The sequence below is a fragment of the Pseudopipra pipra genome, chromosome 6, assembly GCF_036250125.1.
Source record: "Pseudopipra pipra isolate bDixPip1 chromosome 6, bDixPip1.hap1, whole genome shotgun sequence".
Lineage (NCBI taxonomy): Eukaryota > Metazoa > Chordata > Aves > Passeriformes > Pipridae > Pseudopipra > Pseudopipra pipra.
In genome coordinates, this window is record NC_087554.1 from 36,679,236 (window position 1) to 36,689,040 (window position 9,805).

Below are 9,805 nucleotides of genomic sequence, written 5' to 3' on the forward strand. Positions count from 1 at the left end.
GATAGGTTAATTTACGTTGGGGTCAGGTAAAGACCCTTAATGAGGATAGATATGCAGAAAATAAAAACAGACCTAAAGTGGTTCACTTGGTTGCCACTGTGGCATGTACAATCTGCACAGACTTAAATTATCAACATGTTTAATGTCCCTGTATCCCTGCATTTGAAGAGATCAACAAATTGATTGTTTTTGCAGTGAGTTGATTTGAATTCTAATTTGTTCTTTCACAATGAAATTTGTTTTAGGTCAATGTTGTTCTGAGTCACAGTGAGAAACGAGTTGCCCCAGTGAGAAATGAATATACATATGACAGACGCAGCAATATATAGCAAGTGCTTTTCAGAGAGACTGACCATGATGGTAGAATAAATTTTTAAAAAAATCAAGGTCTGTGCTTTGGTTACCTATCGATATAACACAAGAAATTATATTGGAAACTGAGAAAGTAATTTTAGCCTCTACAGAAGAAGACTTTGTTTGGAAGCTACTTTGCATGCTTCTTTATGCATGTATGATTTATCATCTTTTATCCTGAAATTTAATCAATGTGGCTGGAAAGGATAAATGATCGATACAGGGCAACAATTACAAAAGCTGTACTACAGCTGTCAAAATGAAAATGTGAGTGAGTAGTGAAAAGATTTCACTTCTCTCCCCAAAAAGCATATTTGCAGCTTTCAAAAGTACATGAGTGCCTTGAAGCTTTGTTCCTGCTACTTTCTACTGGGTTTATGATTCTGGATATGTTACCACTCTCTGTAACAGAAGCATGAGAAGTGATCTTGCTCCAGTGGCAGTAAAGGATGTACTTATTTCATGGTACAGGTAGCAGTTTCTGAAACATACAGAGATGATGTGAAGAGGAAACACTGGATGAATCCTTACCAATGTAACTAACAATAGTACTTTAAGATTCCAGAAATAGAGAATGTAGAAACTTTGTCTTCTCTAAACTTCTGTAACATGTGAAATAAATTGCTGGAGAGCATAGTGCTTCCCCATGTTTCATCAAAGACTCGATAATGAAAATGTATCAAATGGCTTAAAATGAGCACCTAGCACATATATGTGATGACTATCAGAACTCTCTTTTATTCAAAGCTAAAGTAAATTATTATTTTTTGGATAGGCATGATGTTTGGTCATTTATTTCAGCACCCATTGGTTTACCTTTTATACTGCTCCCACAAGAGCAGTATACTTGCCACATAATACTAAAACTAATTTATAAAAAAAAAAAGAAAATAAAGAAATGGCATGGCTATTTTTATGGGTACAAAATGCTTGCATATATTACTGTGAATTGCCAGGGAAATCCTAAGTGAAATAATTAACGTGATGGAACTTAGAAAGGAATACTGGAGAGAGAAAAGCAAAAAAATAGGACCATAAGAATGTGAAGAATGTGGCAAATAAAAGTAATGCATGAAAACCAAATGTACCTTGCTAGATGCATATATGTTTTTGGAATTCATATTAAAAATTTGCAAATAATTGATTTTCTCATTATCAGTCAAAATTCAGATTAATTTTATTCAATAGTTAATGTGTTTAATTTTCCTTTCACAAAGGAAAAAAAAGGGTTTTGAAAAAGAACTGTATGTTTTGGTGCGCTTACACTATTACCAAAATGAAAGACTTTATTCCACAGCAGGAAGAGATGCTTTCTCTTTTGCTTTGTAGTTTGGCAGTGATATCAGTTCTGAAGTGATAAATGTCTGATAAAATTCCTCTAAGTGAGAGGAATTGAAAGTGATGGAGACTTGGATTCTTATTTCAGGACCAGCACATACCTGCCTACAGGACTTCCTAAAGGAAAGATTGAGAAGTATTCAGGACACCTCTGTGGTCTGATAACCTGGGTTGCCTGCCCCATGGGGCCTGTTTTGTTTCAGGCTTGCTGCTCTGAATAGAGCAGACTACTTAGTTGTGTTTCCCACTTTCAAATGGAGGACTGCTGCGAAGGGGAAAAGGTTTGGAAGGAGGGGTATGAATGTAAGAAATATTTCATTCTCTTTGGATGAAACTGTACCCCTTTTCTAAAGCACACATTGAAGTTGAATCTAGAAGTAAATTACCAGTTTCTAATAAATAATTCGTGACTTCAAGCAACTAACAAACTGTTTCTTATCAATTTATATGACAATGGGGGAAAAAACCCCTTTCTACATCTGTTGATTTCAGTCCTAATTTCCTTAGTTTATGTACCTGAGGCAAAAAGGTAAATTAGACCACGTCAATATCTTTTATGACTTTTATTGTGATTGAAGCTATCAAGGTGTCACTTGGAGTTTTGCCTTGCTATGGTGGAAGAGTGGACTGCCACAGTGTAACTGGTGCTCTATCTTCATGGCATTGCAGTGGTGCCCAGCATGGAAGTAAAAAAAATATGTTCCCTCTGCTGTCAATCTAGATGAGTTTTGGTGGGTGCTAGGTCAGGCCTGTGGATGTAATGGATACCCTGCAGAAACTGAAGTCCAATGAGTTTCAGTTTTTCCCCTGGGGAGAGTTGCTGAAGCCTAAAAGCTCAGAGAGCAATCACTGCAGAGAGCCTCCCAGTAGCTTAATTGCAAGTTGCTGGGAAGTGTCTTTGGGTTGCCTTCTTGAATAGAAGGTGATACTAAAGGTGGTGTTATTTTTAAGCATTTTTTAAACAACTATAAATGAATGATTTCTCCAGTCTGGCAACTTGAAAATTTAAAAAAAAAGACTTCTGGTTTGAAATAGAATAAACTTTTACACTTGGCTACATTTATAGAATACCATGCCTGGAGTTTTTCTTAAAATCATATTCAAATAACAATTTTTCAAAAGGCATTTGGATGTTTTGAGGGGGGAAGTGACTGCACAAGCAAATATTTTTCAATATGTGCAGCTGAGTAATTGTAATGAACATCCATGGGAAATAGTTTTTTTTCAGAAGATACATTTTTGGGAAAAAAACCTAACACAGTATTTCCTGGCATCACTATATATAAAAAGCCAGATCTTGTGAGTTCATTATGCTTATATATAGATTTTGCTTTATGGTTCTATTTTTATTGAGTTGTGTCATATTAAGGAAAAATATTCGGTTAATTAAGTCTACCTTGTAAGGTAATTTTATTTCAGGTGTAGTCATATCTCAACTCCAAATCTGGACAAGAAGTAGACTTAAATTTATATTTCTGAGTTCTTTCCCTTTTTTCTCCATAGTCTGCTTTGGAAGTAAGGGACTATCTAGGCTTGATCTTTGAGATAAGTTTGTCTCACTATTTACTGATAAAGAAAAAAGAGACTTGACAGAACAAATCTGAAGATGTCATGTATCAGAACAATGTTTCAACTAAATATTTCTCTGCCTGTTGGTTATGAAAGTTTTCATAGCAGTGCCGTAAGATACCAAAAGTTAAACACACCTGAAGTTCAAAAGTCTGAGAATTGCTGTTCTATTTAAAACAGTAGAAAATTGTGTTAAATGATGCTTCTGCTCTTATAATAGACTTAGTAAGAATGCTACACTGAATATGTCTAAAACCTGACGTTTGAATAAGCTCCGCTTTGTTTATGCCCTTTTTTCTATTTTTTTTTAATAGAAAAAAACCAGTTTACATTACTGCTGCAGGTTTGGTTGTGTTTTAAGTGAAAATTCTAAATTTCAAATGAACAATAAGTTGCTCTTCTATTTTCAAAAATTGCAAACAATCCATTATAACATATGCCCCCTCCAAATTGATCTTTCTCAACACAAAATAGTTAGGGGACTAGATTATTACTAAAAAAAAATCCCCTTAAGTCAGGCATCCTTCTAGAGAAGGCTCTTGGCTGATGAATCTGACAGTGTAATGGTTAGCACAACACTTCGTTGATGCAGTTGCATCACAGTAGGCTTGATTATGTGTTACAGGTTCTCTTGCTCTTGGCTCTCTGTGCCAAGAGATTGCACAAGAAAATCTGCCAGTTCTGTCTGTTGCTTCAGTGCTCTTTAAAAGATTCAACTGGATACATCCCTGGGTGCCATTTCTGTAAGTAGCAAAATACTTGATGTCAGTAGATGGTGCTCCAGAGTGCACAGCTGCAGTCCTAGGCCTTTGTAAAGCTGGTTTAACTTTTTCCATGCCCAGAAAATGGTGCCCTTTGTGCAACACCCTTAAAAATGTCCACAGATTTGATATACTTACTTAAAAGTTTCTTTCTATAGAGATTTCTACTTTGTAGGGGTTTGCTAAATGTTTCTATTTTAATTGAATTGTAAGTCCATTTTTCTCGTTGTATTCCATGCCTGAAATGGAACCACATATTTGTAGGTGTGACCATAAAGCTAAAGCCAAGGTGACTGAATCTGGCCAGGGGCTTTGTGTTAAATGTAATGAAATTTCTCTTTGTAAAAGCAGTACTTAGATGTTTTAAGTGCAGAGGGTTTATTTTCTTATTTTCCTTGAGGTTTATGTATCAGTTGTGGTCAAAAGTAACTAATTTAACAATTTACTACACTTTGGAAACGTATTTCCACAAAGATAGAAAAAAATATGACATAGAGAACCTATACAAGAATATTCCTAAGGAGTCTGTTAATGGACTAAAAATGAGGATTAGAGCTCAATGAACTAACTGGGAATTAAGAAGTATTAATATTTTATATATATTCCACAGTAAATTGAAAGAAATGTGCTTTCAACATTAAAACAAAGAAAATAATATTTTCCTGAAAAAAGCATTTTAAAAGATGAAAACTGAGTTAACTGGAGTGTTTTAAAGGTTAGCTAGTGTTAACTAAGTGTTTCTTTATGTTCTTCCTGATAACACAATAATTTGCATTTGAGTCAGACTGTAGAATCAGGAGTGCACAGATGGACTGTAGCCATCTTATTCCCAAAAACTTCAGCAATGGTCTTTGCTATGTAGCATTGTTAAGGGACCGAGCATTTAACTAAACATATTGGCTGACATGATCTATGGTATGAATGAGATGAAAATTAAACTGAACAATGTTCATTTAACAGCCATAATTTCAGGCTCTAGTTGTATGCTTACATATGTCTGATTGTTATGTAGCAGCATACTAAAGGCTCTGATCTGTCCCTAATTGCATGTGGAATACTGTAGATAGCTGTTATCCTAGTACAGGTACTGTTCCCATAGTCTACTGAGGTTTTAAAGAATGGATATCCTAAAAAAAATTGTGTTTTGATTATTTTCCGATATGCAAAACCAAAATTCTAAAGGCAAGCCAAGAGTTTTACATTCTCAAATTTCTACCAGAGGGAGAGAAGAAGCAATTACTTTCTAAATTCTTTTTTACTCTTCATAATTAGTGTTCAGTATTTAGAACTGTTTGAGAGCATCACAAGATTTCTCAATTTTTTTTCATAATTTAGAATTTTTTCATGATAATTTAGAAAACATATGTAGATATGTGTTGCTTTTTGGTGGAAAAAATAGTGTAAAACTTATAAGTAGTTTTGAAGAAAAATGAAAAAAAAAAATGAAAAAAAGGAATTCGGCTTTAGTATTTTCCAAAATACTGCAATGAAGATTTTTACTAGTCGGTCACAATAAAATGTAAACAATGCAGAAAAGTGCTAGTGACATCACCCAAGGAAGTTTTCTCATGCTGTTAGTCCAGTTGATGGAGTGAAGCCATAGCAGGAGAGATGATTCCTGTTTTGTTAACGTAGCAGATATTCTGGATCATATATTGAGTTTGTGAAAATGACTAATATTTCACTGCTTCACTGAAGTGAAACTATTTCAGTGACAAAGATCCAGTCCTCTCTCCCTATACATATTACATTGCTTACTAGTTATTAGAAAATTCTAGAGAGTGTTTTGGAAAATAGTAGTGGTGCTTCTCAGTCTAGATACATATTACTGTGTTGTAGGTATTCATTTAGAACAATAACACAAAACTAGGAATGCTTCATTGTGCAACATGAGAGTTAACGTATACAATTTTTTTTTGTTTAGAGAGAACATTTAAAAGTCTCTGTTTCTTAATATTTAGCACCCTGTAATTTAAAGTGGTTCCTTTCTCCTAACTTGTCAATGATAATTTTCATTAAAAGGCACAAAGCTTAGGGTTTTTTTTGTTTGAAATGATAACAGTTTACATCTTTCTGCCACAGTAGTGAGAGAAAGAAGGATCTGTCCTTCAGCCTGCTCATGGTATAGTTAAAAAAAAAGAAAAGTATAAACACTGAATTCCTGAGCTTGCTGTGAGATTGAAGGTCATTAACAGGGCACTTGAGCAGATTGGTATTACAGTCAATTGAGATCCTGAAACATCCTAAATGGCCTAATGCAGCAACTAAGTGCTTCTTAAATTCCAGAACTTTTACTTGAGCAGAGCATTCATGTCTAAAGTGAATTTCCATTTCCTTTAGTAAATGTTGTTTTTATATAGTCATAGTTGAAGAGGCAACATAGTGTAAACACAGCATTTGATTCTATCTCCACAGCAGCACTAAACTAATTTGTCAAGTTATAAACATGAAATCTGAGTCTCTGCTAAATATATATGTTCCACATTGAATTAAGAGAAATGACAGGAGTTTGTGCGTTAACATATACATATACCGTCAATATAGCCACATCAGTCTAATCAGCATGCAAATAGGAAAGGTTTTATACTTTGGGAAGTTTTATCAGTATCCAATCAATTTATCATCATAGAAAGGACAAATTAGATTTCACTTCTTTATGTAAATTTGTCAGGAAAGAGGAAAGGGAGGAAAATACATGGTATTTTATTTTGCTTATAGTTGCTCTAGTAAAAGATTTTCTTTAGATCTAGCAGTACTTTGTGTAAGTAAATATTAAGATTTTGTTTGTAGTTCTGTCCATGTCATTCAAAAGTTGTGAGAACTTTATTTGAGAGACAATACAGAAAACATTTCCCTATATGTCAATTCCTAGATAAAAGCTAATATCTTCATGATTCTTTGTAATAAATATGAGGGCCTCAAGTAGTTTTAATTGTGAAGACTACAGATGGAAGAAAAGGGCATCTAATCAAGGAAAAAAAAATCAACAAGATATTTTAGGAAGGTTTTATGAACAGATCAGACCAAATACAGCAGCTGCTGAGTGATAACAATAGCAAAGTCTGAAGGTTTCAGAATGCTAGCACTCTATTTGGCAATACTGTATATACTTGCATGCTTGCATAGGAGTTGTATTTCCATCGATTAAAAATACGTTCTTCTAAAAGTTTAAACAGTTTGTAAACCACTATGGAAAAAATATCCTAAAGTAGGCCTAAGGTGTCTGATATTTGCTGAGTTTTTCTGTATCTTTCTTTTCTATTATTAACTCATTCCTCTAGCCAAGGTTATCATCTTTGTTACAGAGGACAAAAGAGAATACCTGGCTAAGTCCCAGCTGCCCCAGTTTACTATCCAGCATCTTAATTTAAACACCTTTTGAGACTGGGCTTGTGCTAAAATGCCAGGCTGAGATTTGAAGTTGCTGAGAGCAGCATATGTTCCCTTTTGCTGACTGTGACGGACAGTTATCTCAGAGGAGGAGTAGCTGTCAAATATCTAGGAAAGAGGAGAGCAGGTTTATCTTAGGGTGAATTCTTTGCCTACTTGTGTGAGTCAGAGATCTCATTCAAAGTTCCACGAATTACCTCTTACATGTCTAACAGATTCCCACGTCGTATTCTGTGTGATAATGCAGACCTTAGTGAATGAGTGCAACTATGATCTGTTCCTTTCTTCCAAATGAATCTTTGACAATTTTTTCCTCATTCAACAAGCAGATTCTAAATTAAGTGGGTTTCCCTTTTTTGTGCCTACCCTCCTAAAGTCTGTTGCTGTTATAGTCTTCACAAGAATGCCTAAAGAATTTGAAAGATTAAAGGCTCTCACGTTTTAAGGACCAAATCACAGACCCAGTGAGGCTCTCAGGTGTGTTAGGGCCACTCACTGGCATACCTAGAGGTAGCATTGTCAGTAAGACCCTGGTCAAACGTATTGCTCTTATCTGAGACCATATGTTGCGCTCATTAAAGGCCAAGACTAGGGCAAAATCAGCTGCTGTTAATACTTTCCCTTTTTTCCTTTCTTTCCATTAGCACTTCTTCGCTTGGGAAAGGCAGAGGAAAGGAGCAAGGAGGAATATCTGTCAATACAGTAAAACAATGGAAAGAAAATAAACACGTTGAAACAGTGAGATTTTGGAAAGGGTTTCAAAGGAAGAATAAACAGAAGCCTAGATATACAGAAAACTCTGTCTTGCAACTTTTGAATAATTCAAGCCCTTCCATATTCTGAAATGGAAAAATAAGTTCAATTGCATTGCTGAACATTTTAAAGATGAAATAATTGTTTTTAACAGAAGCAGTTTACTCTGATTTCTAAATTGTTCTGTTGCTGCATAGGTAATTTTGACTACTTAGTTGAATAATCTGAACGTGAGCACATTTTCAAATTAGTAAAACCAAAAGCCAGTTTCAGTTAACTTTGTCTTTTCATTAATAGCTTGGTATTCTGAGGTATTGAGTTCTAAAAATTCTTTTCTAGCTTTTATTTTTTCACCCTTATCGATATGTTTGTGTATGACAAATAAGGATCTCAGTTTCTCAGACTAACACACAGGCCATCATTTTACCTTTCAAAAGCAGTGTTTCTCTTTTCTGTGAAGTCAGAGACAGCATGTGCTTGTATGCACAGCAAGTCTGATGTGCACTGGATTTATGGCACAAAATTGGATCAGTCGTGTCTGCAGTTAATCTGCATCAGAGGTACTTCAGATATACCATGTCTTCAAAACAGAATAAAGTGGTCCCTTGTGCTGCTTTTTTAAAATTTGACCAGAGCACCTTGGACACACGGCAGGAAGTGTAATGCTGTAATTACTAAAGAAATGTACAAAAAGCAGCAGTGTGATAAATGACATCTGAAAAACATATGCTCAGACTCAGGGTTTGGTTCGTTGTTTTGGGGTTAGAATTTTATTGTTGTTGTTTGTTTGTTTGTTTGTTTTGGTCATTTGGCCTCTTGTATGGGATTAATTTAATAGATAAAATTAGAATCCTACTTAAAGTGTTTGTGATAGTACCTGTGGTGGCCACTTGTAAAAGAAGACATGATTTAAAAAATTTGTTCACTAGCAGCTGAGGGAGAAAAGATAGATATCCAGAGCAGTCAATGTTCTATCCACAACAGGAAATATTCTTTATTATGCTTATTTTGTCTTCCTCTAACAGTGGGAGGAAGTCTGTTGAGGAATAGGAGTTGTTTTGCTATATAACTCTCACATCAGCAACCAAATCTGAGGAAGATACTTTCATTTGCTGTTTACCAGAGTTTTGCAGATTATATATCCTGGATCTAATCCTACATTAAAGTTGGTCTCAAATCGTATAGGTTTACTTGCTTATTATGGCACAAGATTCACTTCTCAGAGGATCTCATTTCAGCTATCATTAACATTCTGCTTATCTATTGATCTTTTGAATTTTCATGTTTCTGCATTTCTTCCTCTACTGTGGTTTTGTAATCTCCTATTAAAACTGTAATAACACAGTTTACTGCTCATAGTTTGCTAATTCAGTAACAGATGATATGCCTTAAAGAAGCATTATGTTCACCCAGTAGTTTCTCGTGTCTTTTACTTGACATCTTTTACCTTACGTATTTTTTAAAGCAGTAGATATACTACATGACTTTACTTAAAACTCTGTTTGGATAAGCACTTCAGGAGTTTAAAAAATACTTAATAAATAAATAATATAAATGCTTAATAAGATCTTGAACATGACTGCATGTCAGTGGAAGTGTTCCCACACTCCCTAAAATACAGTTCCTGAACCACTAATAAG

General features: G+C 34.7%; 1 long non-coding RNA gene across 1 annotated transcript; it reads left to right on the top strand.

Annotated features, from left to right (window-relative positions):
• The first annotated feature begins 3,923 nt into the window (after positions 1 to 3,923).
• LOC135416794 (uncharacterized) lies at positions 3,924 to 8,154 on the top strand. Its single transcript, XR_010431729.1, has 2 exons — positions 3,924 to 4,004; positions 8,057 to 8,154. It is a non-coding gene; the product is annotated as an uncharacterized LOC135416794 (long non-coding RNA).
• The last annotated feature ends 1,651 nt before the right edge of the window (positions 8,155 to 9,805 follow it).